Here is a 16,831-nt window from a genome sequence, read left to right as displayed (position 1 = left end):
CAACACAGAACGTTTTCCAAGGTTCCAAGGGCCTCTCCACACCTGAAGATTCTACGAGGTTCATCTCTCCTGTTTGAATAATATTCGGGCTCTTGACTGACAGTTTCTCCCAACTGCCAAAAGAATAACCCATTTTCTACTGTAGCGCTTTACTAACTCAAAGAGTACAGCTCCAACAAAGCTCTTTACTCTGATGCACACACTTTTTTAAAGGAAAAAAAAGGTGCTCCTTCAGACCACTAATTATAATTTATTATAACAATACTGCCCAGGAAGGTCAGTGGGCATCGTGGACTAAGATTTTCTTCTTCAAAATGCAGTCAGGGAGTCGATTCCTGGTTTCTGGTGTAAATTCGTGAGACTACTTAAAAAGTTCAGAGAATTCCTGGCTGGAAAGTTACTTCATAATGATATATTTCACCTATAGTTATGCAGCTGTCACTTTAGGCAGCTCAAAAAGTTGTCATATAGGGTTTGAATTTGGTGACATCTAACAATATTAGAATGACAATGTACATACATTTCAGATGCATTTCATTTTTGCGGAATTTTTCCAAAGTAATTACTGTTTATGATGAGAAAAGCAATATGTGATTATTACAAAACACTGAAAATAAGAAAAGTATTGTACAGTAAAGAGTTAACTCAGCAGGCATGGGCTGATCAAACCTGTACCTTCCCAAGATGGTCAGGACCAGCTCTTGGACCTCTGAGTCTTTGGAATATTTTTTTTTAAGATTTTATTTATTTATTCATGAGAGACACACCACAGAGAGAGAGAGAGAGAGAGAGAGAGAGAGAGGCAGGCTCCATGCAGGGAGCCTGATGTGGGACTCTATCCTGGGTCTCCAGGATCAGGCCCTGGGCTGAAGGCGATGCTAAACCGGGAGTCTTTGGAATATTATACCTGATGACAGTGTCTTTTCCTGAGGCCTTGGACCACACCCAATAGTGTAGGCTAACAATGTGGTTTATGGTGAACAACTGTTGTTACATGCCTTGAGGCTCTGGACCACAGCTGTATATACTTTGATCTCTCGAATGTGGAGTATGCAAGCCTATGTGACTGACCTCTGGACCTCAAGGCTCAGTGAGCTTCCCCAGTTATGAATTTCTCTGGCCCACAGCACTCCATATGTATTGTTACACATTGTTGTTGGGTGAACTGTCTGTGGGACATTACATGGTAAGGACAACTGAAAGCTTATCCTGATTGTGTGTGTGTGTGTGTGTGTGTGTGTGTGTGTGTGTGTGTGTTTTAAATGAGAGCCACAGAGAGAAAGGCAGAGACATAGGCAGAGGGAGAACCTTTGGGGAACCAGATGTGGGACTCCATCCTAGGGCCCTGGGATCATGACCTGAGTCAAAGGCAGATGCTCAACCACTGAGCCAACCAGGTGCCCCAAAAGCTTGTCCTGGTTTATCCTGGACTCTGTCCCTATGTGCCTTTTCCCTTTGCTGATTTTCATACGAGCATAAAAACTTTTCTGAGTCCTATGAGTCCTACTAGTCTTGGGATCCTCAATGCAAATATAAAAAATAGAATAAAAATGTCCTACTTCTAAAGATAATGTTTTCTTTTAAAAATACACACACATAGTCTTAGAGACTTTCTTCTATACACTTCAACATTTTTTGTCAATGGAAAATAGATCATATTATATACTCTGTTTAGTAACCTTTTCTCAGTTAATATAAAATAAACACATTTTCCTATGCCCTTAAGTACAGATATATTGCTTGTACAGCATGCTGTTGTAGAGGACTTATGGGTGCATTTATTTCATCAATTATCTACTGATAGACATTTGGGTTGTTTCTCTTTCTCTCCCTCTCAGTATTATAAACAGTGCTATAATAAACATCCTTGTCAATAACCTTTCTGTAAATTTGTCTCATTATTTGTGATAATGGGACCTATGATAAAAAGATTTAAGAATTGTGGTGACAATCATCTGATTAGTGAGACATGTTGAAACAGGGTAGTCTTCAGACCTCTACTCAGGAGATTCTTGAGACCTAAAGTGATTGTAATTAGGGGCACCTGGGTGGCACAACTGGTTAAACATCTGCCTTCAGCTCAGGTCAGGATCCCAGGATCCTGGTTTCAAGCCCCACATAGGGCTCTCTCGTCAATAGGGAGTTTGCTTCTCCCTCTCCCCCTGCCTGTTACTCTGCCTACTTGTTCTCTCTTTCTCTCTCCCTGTCAAATAAATGGATAAAATCTTTTAAAAATATGGTTGTAATTAGACTAGACTCTGAAGAACTCTCACCCGATAAATTCTTAAATACCTGTATCTGCAGTTAATATGTAGTTAATTTTTCAGTTATACCCACATTTAAGTCCTAAAATAGGTAGTTTTCATTGGTAAACACTTAGCCTACTGTTTTCCAGTGAGATTTATTATAATTCATTTTTCCAAAAATTATATATATAGATATATATATAGTATATCTATCTGGCCTAAAACCAAACAACTACTGATCAAGAGTATTTGCCAGTAATTTCACTGTCTGACAGAACAAAACTTAACAGTCTTTAGATATAGACAACATAGCCCAGTGCTTATACAATTTATCATTTCAAATGTCAGCATTCAGAAACAACTTCTAGAAAATGTGATTTGTAATCAAGAGGGAAAATATGAAATTAAGCAGACCCCTGGATGACTCAGATATTGGTATTAACAGATAAGGATTTATAAACTAACCACTCTAAATATGTTTTAAAAGTTAGAGGAAAAGATGTGAGATAGGTAAGTAGATGGTAGATGGAAAATTCCAAAAGAGAAAGAGAAACTCTTAAAAGGAGCCAAAGGATTCTTTTTTTTAAAAAAAAATATTTATTTATTTATTTATTTATTTTTTTATTCATGAGAGACACATAGAGAGAGAGAGAGAGAGAGAGAGAGAGAAGCAGAGACACAGGCAGAGGGAGAAGCAGGCTCCATGCAGGGAGCCCGATGTGGGACTCAATCCTGGGTCTCCAGGATCACACCCTGGGCTGAAGGCAGCGCCAAACCGCTGAGCCACCCAGGCTGCCCCAAAGGATTCTTTATAAAACTGAAAATGCAATATCTGAATAAAGAATTCCTTGGAGGGCTTAACTGAAGACTGGACACAGAAGAAGAAATGATCAGTGAAATCAAAGCTAGGTCAACAGAAAGTATCCAAAATGAACCACTTAAGATGGCAACTAGACTTACCATGGGGAACATTTCACATTTCACAATGTATAAAATAGTGGACCACTGTGATGTATACCTGAAACTAATAGGATATTATATGTCAACTATAATTAGAAATTTTTTTGAATGATCCATATAGAGAAAATAGTAATAATAAGCAAGAGGATCTGAGGCTTGTGGGACATTTATAACCTAACATATATGTATGGAATCCCAGAAGAAGACAGAATGGGGGAGAAACATTTTTAGAGATAATGAATGAAACTGTTCAAAGATTGATGAGATACATCAGTCTACAGACCCAAGAACCAAAGTTAACTCCAGTAGGATGAATAATAAGAAATCCACACCTAAGGCACATCATAATAAGTTCAGAAAACCAAAGAAAAGTCTTCAAAGAAGCCAATGTGAGGCACCTGAGTGGTTCAGTCAGTTGAGTGCCATCTCTTGGTTTCAGCTCAGGTCGTGATCTCATGGGTTGTGGGATGGAGCCCCAAATGGGGCTCCTTGCTCAGTGGGAGTCCGCCTGAAGGTTTCTCTCCCTCTGCCCCTCCCCCCACTCACATGCTTTCATGCTCTCTTTCTCTCTCTAAAAATAAATTAATAAATCTTAAAAGAAAAGAAGGCAGGGGGATCCTGGGTGGCTCAGCGGTTTAGCGCCTGCCTTTGGCCCAGGGCGTGATCCTGGAGCCCAGGGATCGAGTCCCGCATCGGGCTCCTTTTTTTTTTTTTTTTTTCTTTTTTAAATTTTTATTTATTTATGATAGTCACACAGAGAGAGAGAGAGAGGCAGAGACATCGGCAGAGGGAGAAGCAGGCTCCATGCACCGGGAGCCCGATGTGGGATTCGATCCCGGGTCTCCAGGATCGCGCCCTGGGCCAAAGGCAGGCGCTAAACCGCTGCGCCACCCAGGGATCCCCCGCATCGGGCTCCTTGCATGGAGCCTGCTTCTCTCTCTGCCTGTGTCTCTGCGTCTCTCTCTCTGTGTCTCTCATGAATAAATAAATAAAATATTAAAAAAAAAGAAAGAAAAGAAGGCAGCCAATGTAGGGAGGGGGAAGCATTGCATTCAGAGGAACAACAATATCAATAATGTCTGACTTCTAATCAGAAACTATGGAAATCACAAGACAGTAGAATGACATTGTTAAAGCATTGAAAGAAAATATTACTTAGAATTTATACCCAGTAAAAACGTCCTTCAAAAATGAAGACAAAGTATAGGCTCTTTGAGATAAAAATAGAATTTTTTACTAACATACTGCAAAAAAGAAAAAAAAAATTCCTAAAGGAACAAAATCTTTGATAAAGACCTAGATCTGCAGGTTTAGTAAAGAATCCTGGAACTGGTAAAGTATGGGTAAACATAGAAGACTATTTAAAACTTTCTTTTAAAAAACAGTTAAAGGCTTGCTTATTCTCAAATGCATATGGAAAGGCAAAGGGCTGAGAATAGCCAAAAAGCTTTGAAAAGCATGAAGTGGGAGAAATTTTTAGACTTACTACACAGCTACCGAAATCAAGACAGTGTGATGTCAGGGAAGGAACAGACACACAGATCAACAAAACAGAATGGAGAATCCAGAAATAACCCCACACAAATATGCCCAACTAGTTTTTGACAAAGGTACAAAAGCAGTTCAATGGAGGAAGGATAGTGAGCAAATAGTGCTGGAGCAATTGGCAGAAACAAAACAAAAACAAAAACAAAAAAACCTCTATTTAAACTTCATACCTCATATAAAAAATTATTCACAATGAGCCACAGACTTAGATTTAAAACTATAAAATTTTAAAAAATAAAAAATAAAACTATAAAATTTTAGGAGAAAACATAAGAGAAAATCTTTGGAACCTAGGGCTAAGCTCAACATCATTAATTAGTTGCTAGCCATGACATCAAAAGCAGGATTCTTAAAAAAACACATTGCAAAATTATATTAATTCATCAAAATTAAAAAACCTTTTTGGGGCGCCTGGGTGGCAGAGTCAGTTAAGAGTCCAACTCTTGGTTTCAGCTCAGGTCAAGATCTCAGGGTTCTGAGATAGAACCCCACACTGGGCTCTGTGCTCAGCATGGAATCAGTGTGAGATTCTTTCTCCCTCTCCCTCTGCCCCTCCCACTTGTGCTCTCTCTCAAATAAATAAATCTTTAAAAATAATTAAAGACCGTTTTGCTCTGTGAAAGAAAATTCACAGAGTGGGGAAAAAATATTTGCAAACTACAGATATCACAAAGGACTTGAATCTAGAATATATAAAGAACTCATAAACTCAACAGATAAAAAAGTAAGCAATCTGGGGCACCTGGGTGGCTATTAATTGAGCATCTGCCTTTTGCTCAGGTCATGATCCCAGGGTCCTGGGTTGGAACCCCGCATTGGGCTCTCTGCTCAGCGGGGAGTCTGCTTCTCCTTCTCTGTCCCTCACCCCTACTTGTGCTCCCTCTCTCTTAAATAAATAAAATTTTTAAATAAAAAAAGTAAGAAATTCAATTAGAAAATGGGCAAAAGACATTAACAGATATTTCACCAGAGAGGATATATGGATGGCAAATAAAGAAGAAAAGTTGTCAACATGACTAGCCATTAGAGAGATACAAATTAAGAACATAATGAAATATAGTTACAAATCAGTTGGAATCAGTAAAATAAAGATGATAATAATCAATGTGGATGAGACTATGGAGAGGCTGGATTTCTCATAGGTTGCTAATGGGAATGTAAACTGGGAAACAGTTTGGCAGTTTCTTATAAAACTAAGTATATACATAGCATTTGGCCTAGCACTTACATGTTTGGGCATTTATCCCAGAGAAATGGTAACTTACGCTTACACAAAAACCTATATATGAATATTCACCGCAACTTTATTCACAAGAGCCAATATATGGAAATAGCCCAGATGTCTGTCAAAAGGAGCAAATCACTGATAAATGATATATACATCTCAGAGGCATTACCTTGAGTGAAAAAAGTCAGTCTAAAAGGACTACATACTGTATAACGACATGTATATAACATCCTCAAAATGGCAGGATTAGAGAGAGAGAACAAATTAATGATTGCCAGAGGATAAGAATTTGTGTGTGGGACTGGGAGGTGTTGACTATAAAGGAGTAAGTAGCACAAGAGAATTTCTCAGTAGTGACGGAACAGGTTTGTATTTTGTTTGTAGTGAAGTTACATAAATCTGCACATGTGGTAAAATGGCACAGGAACTATACATAGGCACATATACACACTTCTCTGTGAAAACTGGTGAAATGTGACTAAGGCACAGTCACCCACATGGCACCAATACCAATGTCCTGGGTTTGTTATTGAATTTCAGTTAGGTAAAATGGTACCACCAGGAGAAGATGGGTAAAAGATACACAGGATTCTCTGTACTAATTTTGCAACTTTCTGTGAGTCTGTAACTATTTCAGAAGCAAAAAGATTTTGAAAAACTGTTGACTGCTTAAAGCAAAAGCAGTAAACAATGTGTGAAAGGCTTTATAACAAATATAGAAGTAAAATACACAATAAAAATAGCACAAAGCAAGAAATAGAATTAAATATTGTAAGATTTTTTTGTAGTGGCATAATATTAATTCATTATTAAGTATGATAACTTGAGTATGCATACTATAACCTTGTAAGCAGTCACTAAGTTATCTTATCTATCTATCAACATAGCTAAAAAGCAAATGGAAGAAATAAAACAGAATGCTTAAAAGTACTTGATTAATCCAAAAGAAAGTATGAAACAAGGAACACAGAACAGATGGGACAAATAGAAAATAAGAACAAAATGGGTAGGGGTGCCTGGGTGGCTCAGTTAAATGCCTGACTGTTGGTTTCGGCTCAGGTCATGGTCTCAGGGCTGTAAGATCGAGCCCCATGTTGGGCTCTGGGCTCAGTGTAGAGTCTGCTGGAGATTATCTCTCTCTCCCTCTGCTCTTTCTCTTGCTCACATGTGATCTCTTTCTCTCTCTCAAATAAATAAAATCTTTCTTATAAAAGGGTAAATTTTATTTAAAAAAAAGAACAAAATAGCAGATTTCACCCAACCATATCAGGTAATAAATAAATAAATAAATAAATAAATAAATAAATAAATGTAGATGGACTAGACACTCCAAGAAAAGATATAGATTGTCATTTGGGTTTTTAAAATCTAACTCTATGTTATTTATAAGAGGTACACATTGAATATAAGGACAAAGGTTGAAAGTAAGAGGGTCAGAATATATATATTACATTAACATGAATCATAACAAAGCTGGTGTGCCCATGTTAATAACAGAGAAAGTAGATTCAGACAAGAATCATTACCAGTAAAAGAGGAATATTTCATAATGATAAAAGGATTAATTCAACAGGATATGACAATCCTAAATATATGCACTCAATAACATGCCTTCACATTATAAATACATGAAGCAAAAATTGATCGAACAAAAGAAATTCTCTATCTGACTTGATATCAACATTCTCCTCTCAGGGATCCCTGGGTGGCGCAGCAGGTTTGGCGCCTGCCTTTGGCCCAGGGCGCGATCCTGGAGACCAGGGATCGAATCCCACGTTGGGCTCCCGGTGCATGGGGCCTGCTTCTCCCTCTGCCTGTGTCTCTGCCTCTTTCTCTCTCTCTGTGTGACTATCATAAATAAATAAAAAATTTAAATTAAAAAAAAAATTCTCCTCTCAGTAATTTCTAGAATAAGCTGAAAGAAATATTAGTAAAGACATAGAATATTTGAACACCACTATTCACCAACTTAACCTAATGACATTTACAGAACTCCCCAGTCAAAGCAGTAGAATACACGTATGTTCTTTTCAGGTGCACATGGAATAGTCGCCAATATAGAATATATTGGGCCATTAAACAAGTCAATACATTTCAAGAATTGTAATCATACAGAATATGTTCCCTGACCACAGTGGAATTAAACTAGAAATCAATTTTTTTTGGAAAACAAAGTCTTCACCTGTATATCAGCAGTCTCCCAGCCTCAAATGAATATAGATAAGATAATCTGAAACCCTCATACTTTACTCTATGGAAATCTGATATCCCCTCCTGTATTATCAGGGTTCTCCAGAGAAACAGAACCCACAGGATATGCATAGAGAGAGAGAGGGAAGGAAGGAAGGAAGGAAGGAAGGAAGGAAGGAAGGAAGGAAGGAAGGAAGGAAGGAAGGAAGGAAGGAAGTTGGAAAGATTTTAATGAATTGGCTTATGAAATTGTAAAGGTTTGATAAATCCAAAATTTGTAAGGCAGGCCACCAAACTAAAGACTCAGGGAAGAAGTACAGTTCCAGAGCAAAGGCAGCGTTCTCGCAGAACTCCTTCTTACTCAAGGGAGGTCAGTATGTTCTATCAAGGCCTTCAAGGAATATGAGTCTCACTCACATGCTTTACTCAAAGTCTACCCATTTATGTTAATCTGATAATAAAAAAACACTTTCACAGAAACATTCAGAATCATGTTTGACCAAATATTGACCCATAAAATCAACCATGACATCTCCCCACCATGATTTCTTAAATTTCTTGAGCATTCATCATTCTTAGGGTTTCCACCGGAGTATTTCTCCTAAATGAGTTCAGTTAATGGACCATCAGGCCACCTTATATGTGCTGTGAGTGTGAAATCAGCCCCTTCCACTGAGTTCCACCGAAACCAACAGAACCCCATTCACAAGAAGGCTTTGTGGGTGTAACATGAGTGAATGTCAAGTGAGGCAGGTTAGGTTCTTTTTCAGCAACACAAACAACATCAACTTGCACAATAAAGCCCCTGCCATTCTGACCCTCTCTCTTCTCTTCCTCTTCCTTTTCTGTTCTCCCCTACTCCTCAATTATTTTTCACTTCTAATATAAAGCAATATAGATGTTTTTGCGGATTCCTTGATGTCTGTGAAACCACACCTCCAAGGTCATCCCCTGCCCAGGTGTCTTCCTAAGGAGAGCCGGTGCCTAGGAAGAATTCCCGGAGCAGGTGCAGCCATTACTTCATCTCAACCCCTCAACCATCTGGTTGCCCCAGCAGTACAGTCTCTCATTTTGTTCTACGCCCCTCCACATCTTTCAAGAGAAGGAAAAAGCTGAGCCCATGACATTGAAAAACTAGCAAATCTCTTCTGAAAGAAGGGGTCCTGTCAACACCAGAAGGCTTGGGAAAAGTGCGGAATCAACAGTGCTTTCTACTTAGGATGGGGGGGGGGTGGGCTGCTGTGGAGGAGCCACGCCCCCATTGTCATGGGGCCAGAGGTGGATCCCATTCTGGCCTAAGGAATTCTGCTTTGCAGAAATATGACCCACGGACCCCAGCTGTGACAGCAGGGGCCATGCTCCGGATCTTGTGTTCCCAGTGCCCCCTGCCCCAGCCCCAGTGCTGGCACTAACCTAATTGTGAAAGAAGCTTGCCCTGGATGCCTCCCACCTCCTGCTCTAGGGTCCTGTGTTGGGGCTTCTTCCCTGTTGGAATTCACCATCTGGTTTCATTTCCTTCTCTGGAGTCTGTTACGTCGCAAAGCAACATAATCAAATGAAACCCAGCTGATGACTGCAGTGGCATCATTTAATCTAGTACCTTGCAGAAAATAGTCAGGCTTTAATGGACAACTAAAAATGCCAATGCTTGGGGGTGCCTGGGTGGCTCAGTCAGTGAAGCCTCTGGGCTCAGCTCATGATCCCAGGGTCCCGGGATCCAGCCCTGCATGGGACTCTCTGCTCAGAGGGGAGCCTGCTTCTCCCTCTGCCTGCTGCTCTGCCTGTTTGTACTCGCTCTGTCAAATGCATTTTTAAAAATCTTTTTAAAAAAGCCAATGCTTGTTGTTGCCCCGAAGGCAGGTCTGTAATGGTGGGTTTTCTCACCAACCAGAGAGGTGTTTGGGGAGCTTCCGCTTCTTGGCTGGCCTTGCAGCCCGGCTGGGGAGCCCCGGCAGGGGTGGGACCGCGGAGCGCCCGCCAAGCGGCCGGGGGCGCACGGGGTCCGGCGCGGACCCGGGGCGAGGCGCAGCCGTGGCCCAGGACGATCGCGCACCCACAAGGTCGGACTGCAGGCTGCCCCCGGGCCTCCGCACCCACCTCCCACCCACCCCCACCCCCCACCCCCACCCCCACCCCCTGCCAGCTCCCGGCCACCTGCGGGCCACCTGCGGCGTCGAGTCCGGGGCTGCGGGGTCGTGCAGGCTCTGCTGCGGACCTGCGTCCCTCCGGCTGCAACACAAGACACGAGGGGTCGGAGCAGCGCCCGGGTCCCGTGTTGTAGCCCGAGGTCTCACACCGAGTCGTGGCGAGCCGGGCCTTTGGGCACCTGCCCCGTTTCCTCTTCCAGGTGGGCCGCCTGGCTTCCTCCCGGCGCATCCGCCCTGCTGTGCACCGGGATGAGCGAGCTGGAAAAACAGAGGTCGGCGTCGAGACCGGGCGCCCGGGCTGGGGCTGCACCCAGGGGAGCAGGAGAAAACCAACGGCCTTGGTGTGGGCCAGCCCCGAACCTCCAGCACCCAGTCCCGCCCGGGGCAGCGTGGGTGCGGCAATTTCCCGGGGAGCCCCCCGAGCCTGATGGAAATGCTCAGGGAACCTGTATGCACACAGATATTTAGCTGCCCGCATGTCTTTTCCTTCAAAAAATGAATTACGGCTGTTTACAATCCACTAATTACAGTTTATTACAACAATGCTTCCTAGGAAATGGGTTCTTACTCTAATACTATGATGAGAATTTTATAAATGCCCGACTAGTGCAATGAATTGCCCTGAATTATAATAAATATCTGCACTTTGGGAGAAAGGCGGTAAACACTGCATTATTGCTATCCATTGCCAATGGTCCTATGGAGGATTTATTACTTATTTATGACTTATTTTTATTCAAAAACTCCTACATATCATTTTTATGTGGATTCTTTTCGGCGAGCCATTTCTGTTTTTCCTTACAAAATAAAATGAGGTTGGTCCAGAATCAAAAGAATACTCAACCTCAGTTCCTCCAAAGGTAATCTATTGAAATTTCTCCCCCAGACTCCCCTTTGGCTAAACTTTGCTGAAGTCACCGGCTTTGGGTCTGATGGAGGAACCGCAGCAATGCTCACCCTACTTCTGCAGCCAATAAAGCAGATACACCAGTTTTATTCAACCCATCTTTCAAAATGGCAGTGGGCTTTGAGCACAGATTAGACATTAAATGAAATGTAGAAATTAAACATCACATGGTTTTCCACCAATTAAAAGAAGACAAGAATTCCAGAGACTCACAAAGTAACATATTACACATTTGTATAGACTGAACAACCGAACAGATGAAAAATGAACTGTGTCGAAGGAAAATAATCCTTCTCCTGCCTAAATGATGTAAAAGGGTTCTTCCCGGAGGGCCTGAATTCTCACTATTGTATCTAAGCGAGTGCAGTACACATTCCCCAAATAAGTTATTTTTTTCCTCAAAACTCCTTTCACCAACCAGGTGACTCTTACCCAAGAGCCCATGAGGTCTGGGGAAGCAGCAGAGGGCAGAGTTCAGGCACTGCTGGCTGCCATCTCATTTCCCTCCCCTGCTTCTTCCTCTCTAGCAGAACCTCATGGGTTCCCAGGGGACACGTCCCAGCATCCCTTGCAGCTGGTGGCCTGTGACATAGTTCTAATCATGAAGGATTTAAGCTCTTCTTCTGTTGTCATGAGGGCTCATAAGAGTAGGCATGTGCTTTGTGGCCTTTGGCTTTCATCTCCTTCCTGCCTGGAATATGGATGTGCTGCCTAGAAGGCATCTTGTGAGCGTGAGGTAGAAAGAGCCCATATCCTCAATGAGCCACACACCAGCCCTATCTTGCACCTCCAGGCTTCTTGCATCATCCATGTATTCATTCGAGGAATATTACCGCAGTAGCTCTGAGAGTCAGCATTCTTCGAGATACAGAGGATACGGCGGGAACAAAGCAAAGACCCCATCCTTATAAAGGCCACATTCTAGGGGAGACAGACAAATTATATACAAATAAAGAGGCAAATTCTTGATAGAAGGAGAAGAGAGCTTGGGAGAAAAATAAAGCAGGACAAGAGCACTAGGAGTGCAGGGCAGGAGAGGTGCTGAAGGAGACATCACACAAAGGTGACCTGGGAAGGTATGGAGGAGACAGTGCACAGGCTACATGACATGTGCCACAGGGAGGGTGGCAGAAAGAGCAGATTGTACCCATATTGCAGGCTTGAGAAAGAAAATCAGTGGATGGCAACACAGATGGGCCAGGGTTAGTGTCTTGTTCTGTCCCCTTGTATGATAAATAGTATTGCATTCCACTGCAAGGAATAGAAAAGTGACCCCCATGGCTTACACAGGCAAGGGGCTTCCCTCCCCACATCCATGCCCTCTGTGGGAGGCTCACTCCCTCTCCTCACTCCACCAGGAAGCTCCCGACTCCCCAATTTGCCCTCCACAAGCTCCTGGAGCTTTTCTGTCTCGTCTCTTCTGGACATCACTCACTTTTTAAGACCTTGCTGTGTTCCTGGGACAGGACCTCTGAGAAAAGGGAACCCATTTCAGAGCTACCAGGCAGTGGCCCACTGCTGACTGTTGAGAGAAGCTCTCCACTCCCCAGGACCTCTGCTTAGGAAGTCCAGACACTGGGATGCTTGGGTGGCTCAGTGGTTGAGCATCTGCCTTTGGCCTAGGACATGATCCTGGGGTCCCGGGATCGAGTACCACCTCGGGCTCCTTGTGGGGAGCCTGCTTCTCCTTCTGCCTATGTCTCTGCCCCTCTCTCTGTCTCTCATGAATAAATAAATAAAATCTTTGGAAAAAGAAAGAAAGAAAGAAAGTCCAGACACTGATGGTATCTGCCTCCCCAAGCGGCCGGGCTCAGGGGGCTGGCTCATTCTGATTAGCTCAGAACAGACTGAAAATCTATACATGATGACCTTGCCTTTGAAATGCAGCAGAAGTGGGTTTGTGTGCTTGAGTTCTGTTTTAGGAACATGAAGGTATCCCCGTATTTATCAGCATGTATGTGGCACTCTGGTGTGTTCTGAGATAATGAGAGGACATAGAGGCAGTTGGGACACGTTGGAGAAAGCCAAAGGTTTCTCCGTGGTTTGCATGGCAGGGAGTCACAAACTCCAGCCATGGCCAGGCAGCAACAGAGGGTGAGGCCACGATGAGCAGATCCCAGAGGCAGATCCACGAGGAGCACACACATGCCCTGCCCGTTCATGCGATGCCAGGAGACCTGGTCTCCAGGAACCAGCAACCGAAGTGTGGGCCAGGCAGGGGCAGAGCCTCAGCCCAAGAGAGCCCTTTTGCGGACCACCCATGACTGCCCTTGCCTCTGTGCTTTCCCAGCTGAGCCCCCATCCGGGCCAGGCCTCCCACAGGGGTAGAAGAACCACCCGCGGCACCCAGGGGATGTCTACCCCACCTGAGGAGAGGAGGGTAGGGTACCCAGGAGGAGGCAGGGCCCAGCCAGACAAGCCTGGGCCCAGGCCAGCCAGAAGGGGAGTCTAAGGCAGGTGGGGGCCAGAGGAGACCTGAACAGGGCGCAGGGCACTGTTGCAGGAAGATGAGAACAAGACAAGCCTCCTGTCCCCCTCGCTGTCTGGTCCCCTCCACCCCCACCACAGCCCTCTTGGTCCTGGAGGGAACCAGTGGTCTCCTCCAAGTCCATCCCGAGATGGAACCACGCAGCCTGTTGGGCCAGTGGGAGGGCAGCGTGAAGAGAGAACAGGAATGGACAAGAAAAGCCTCGAGCACAACTCGGAGCTCACAGAGCCCTGCCTGCCAGAGGCGGACGAGGAAACCAGCACCAGGAGGCAGCAGGCCGAGGACAGAGGAGAGAAGGCGCTTCGGGTGAGTCAAAGAGCACCTGTAGCAGGTGGAGACCACTGCGAGAGGGGGTGGGGGCTCCCCGAGAACAGGGATGGGGTAAGAGTTGGGGAAACAAGAGGAGCATTGCCTTCCTGAGTGGCCCGCGGCCTTGGTGAGGCGCGGCTGGCTTTCGGGGCAGAACCCGACGGTGCTGCAGGGCCAGATGGTGCCACACGGCAGAGTGACTCTGGGGCTGGAGGGCCGTGGGCCTCGGGGGGGCGGGCCCCGGGGTCCCCCTGTAGGGGAGAGCTCATGACGACCCGCCCAGGAGTTTGGGGCAGGGACCCGTGCACATGAAGGACCCTGGCGCGTGTCAGCAAAGGCCTGGCTTCCCTGGTTGCGGGGCTCCCTGACCCTCAGGGGGCTGCCCACGGCGGGCCGACCGGGCGGGGGGGCACCAGGAGCGCAGCCCCCGCCCTCACCCAACCCGCCCTGCTTGGTCCAGGTCCCACTGCCAGGAAGAGCCAGAGAATCCCGAGGGGGAGGTGAGGGCCAGGCCTGCAGGCGGGAAGGAAAGACGGGGCCAAAGGCACCCCTCTTTCCCTGGGAGCTCTAGAAATATCCTGAAAACTGGCAAAGAAGTGAGAGACTGCAGAACTACTACAAAATGACAAAGTAGGACATGTTAAAATTGGCCGTCACCAGGCAGGGAGGTGGGCGGTGGCAGGGGCCCGATGGAACAGGCCCATTTGCCTTCCATTGGCCATTGGTTCTCTCTGCTCTCTCTCTCTCTCTCTTTTTTTAAAATATATGCTCTCTATTTTCTTCTACTTATTTTTATACTCTTAAAAAAAAAGAAAAAAGCCTCTACATTAAATAATCACCTTTCATCCATTTGTAATTCTCTCCTCTGGGGCACCATACATTTCTTTTATATTATTATCATATTAGAGAAGCTAATACAATTTCTCCCCTTAGCTTCAGAACAGGAGACTCACGGAAGCCCGTGTGGTCCGGGGAAGGCTGGGAGCTACTGGTTTATGGCATTTAATAGAACGGCCCCAAAATCTCAACACCTAGTTTGGAGGGCATGCTAATGAGAAAGGAAAGTCTATACACCTTGGCTTCTATCACATTATTTAGAGGAAAAGGTAAGTGATGGAGAATGAATGCTGACCTCAAAGTAAAAAAAAAAAAAAAAAGAAAGAAAGAAAAGAAAAGGCTTTTAATTCCACACCATGACATCGTTACTCTGGGACTTCAGACAAGTCACTGAAACTTTCTAGGCCTGTTTCCTCCTCTGCAAAATGGAGATATTAAAACCTGTGTTGGCCTCTACCAAGAGTTGTTTCCAGAGGTAGAGCAGCCGAGGATCTTCCCTGTCACCCCCAAAATGGGAATGAGTGCCAACAATCAAATGTTATGTTGATGGAAGATATCAAAGGAAAACATTCACTCTTCTGAGCCTTTAGTGTGCCCAGCCCTGTGCTAAGCCCTGGAAATAAGAGAGTGAACATCATATCTGTTCAGGCCATAATGACCAGCATCTGTTACCTGCAGCCAAGTACAATCCTAGCTTATATCCACATCAACAGAAGGGAGGTTTAGTGTATAGGATGAGCCAGGGCCTATGCTTTGGAGATAAAATGTTCTGGGTACGAGCTGTGTAACCTGGACAACGTTTACATAATACTTTTTTTTTTTAATTTTTATTTATTTATGATAGTCACACAGAGAGAGAGAGAGGCAGAGACACAGGCAGAGGGAGAAGCAGGCTCCACACAGGGAGTCTGATGTGGGACTCGATCCTGGGTCTCCAGGATCGCGCCCTGGGCCAAAGGCAGGCGCCAAACCACTGCGCCACCCAGGGATCCCACGTTTACATAATACTTGTTAAAACACGTTTGTTTCCCTATCTTGATTTTTTTAAGACTTAATTTGCTTATTCAAGAGAGACACAGAGAGAGGCAGAGACACAGGCAGAGGGAGAAGCAGGACTCGATCCCAGGACCCCGGGACAATGCCCTGAGCCAAAGGCAGATGCTCAAACATTAAGCCACCCAGGTGCCCCTGTTTCCCCATCTTTAAAATGGGGGTGATAGTGCTGCATTCACAGAATGGCCCTGAGGAGATAAGGTGTGATATCATCCAGGATGTGGCCTGCAGTGCCTGACACAGACGGAGCACCCACACGTAGCAGCCACGTGCACCAGCAGTGCTAGTCTCTTCATGGTGACACATTCAGAGGTGACATGATGGCTGACTCCCCAAGCCCTCCACAGAAGTGATCCTGAATCCCCTCCTCACTGGTGGTTAGTATAAATCCTACCCTGCAGCTGACCCTCTACTCTCACCACCTCCAGAGGGAAGAACTGGCCTGGGAGACAAACACGGATGTGCCACACAGGCTCCGGAGAGCAGGATTTCAGAGGACAGTCACCGTGGCTGGCAGTCAGAGAGGTGCCCCAGCTGCCCACCGCAGGTATGAATTCTGCATATCTGTGCACACCCTGGCTGCCAGGGGTGCTCAGCAGAAGGCTCCTGACCAACTCCAGCAAGAAGTTTGGGGCTCATGGCCAGGGATGAGTTACCTTCTGGGGGAGATTCAGGGCACCTCACATGAAACCACATGACTGGGATCAGTTCAAAACTGCAGTGTCAACCTGCAGATAAGAGAGATTTACTAGATTAATTTCAGAACACTGAAGTCAGGGGAAAGAATGTCTCCAAGGCTGGGTCCCCTGCTGCTGTCCCATCCTTATCAAACACAGGCTTCTGACCAAAAGTGAGGCTCACCCTGCTCCAGACGTCACCTAACAGTCTTCTTCCCAGACTCTGTAATCACTGAGACAT

General features: G+C 44.9%; 1 non-coding gene across 1 annotated transcript; it reads right to left on the bottom strand.

Annotated features, from left to right (window-relative positions):
- Positions 1-10,391: 10,391 nt before the first annotated feature.
- On the bottom strand, positions 10,392-10,459 carry MIR187 (microRNA mir-187). The gene has a single exon (NR_049431.1). It is a non-coding gene; the product is annotated as a microRNA mir-187 (primary transcript).
- Between the last annotated feature and the right edge of the window lie 6,372 nt (positions 10,460-16,831).

Source organism: Canis lupus, chromosome 7 (assembly GCF_011100685.1).
Source record: "Canis lupus familiaris isolate Mischka breed German Shepherd chromosome 7, alternate assembly UU_Cfam_GSD_1.0, whole genome shotgun sequence".
Classification (NCBI taxonomy): domain Eukaryota; kingdom Metazoa; phylum Chordata; class Mammalia; order Carnivora; family Canidae; genus Canis; species Canis lupus.
This window is presented reverse-complemented; position numbering and strand designations above follow the sequence as displayed.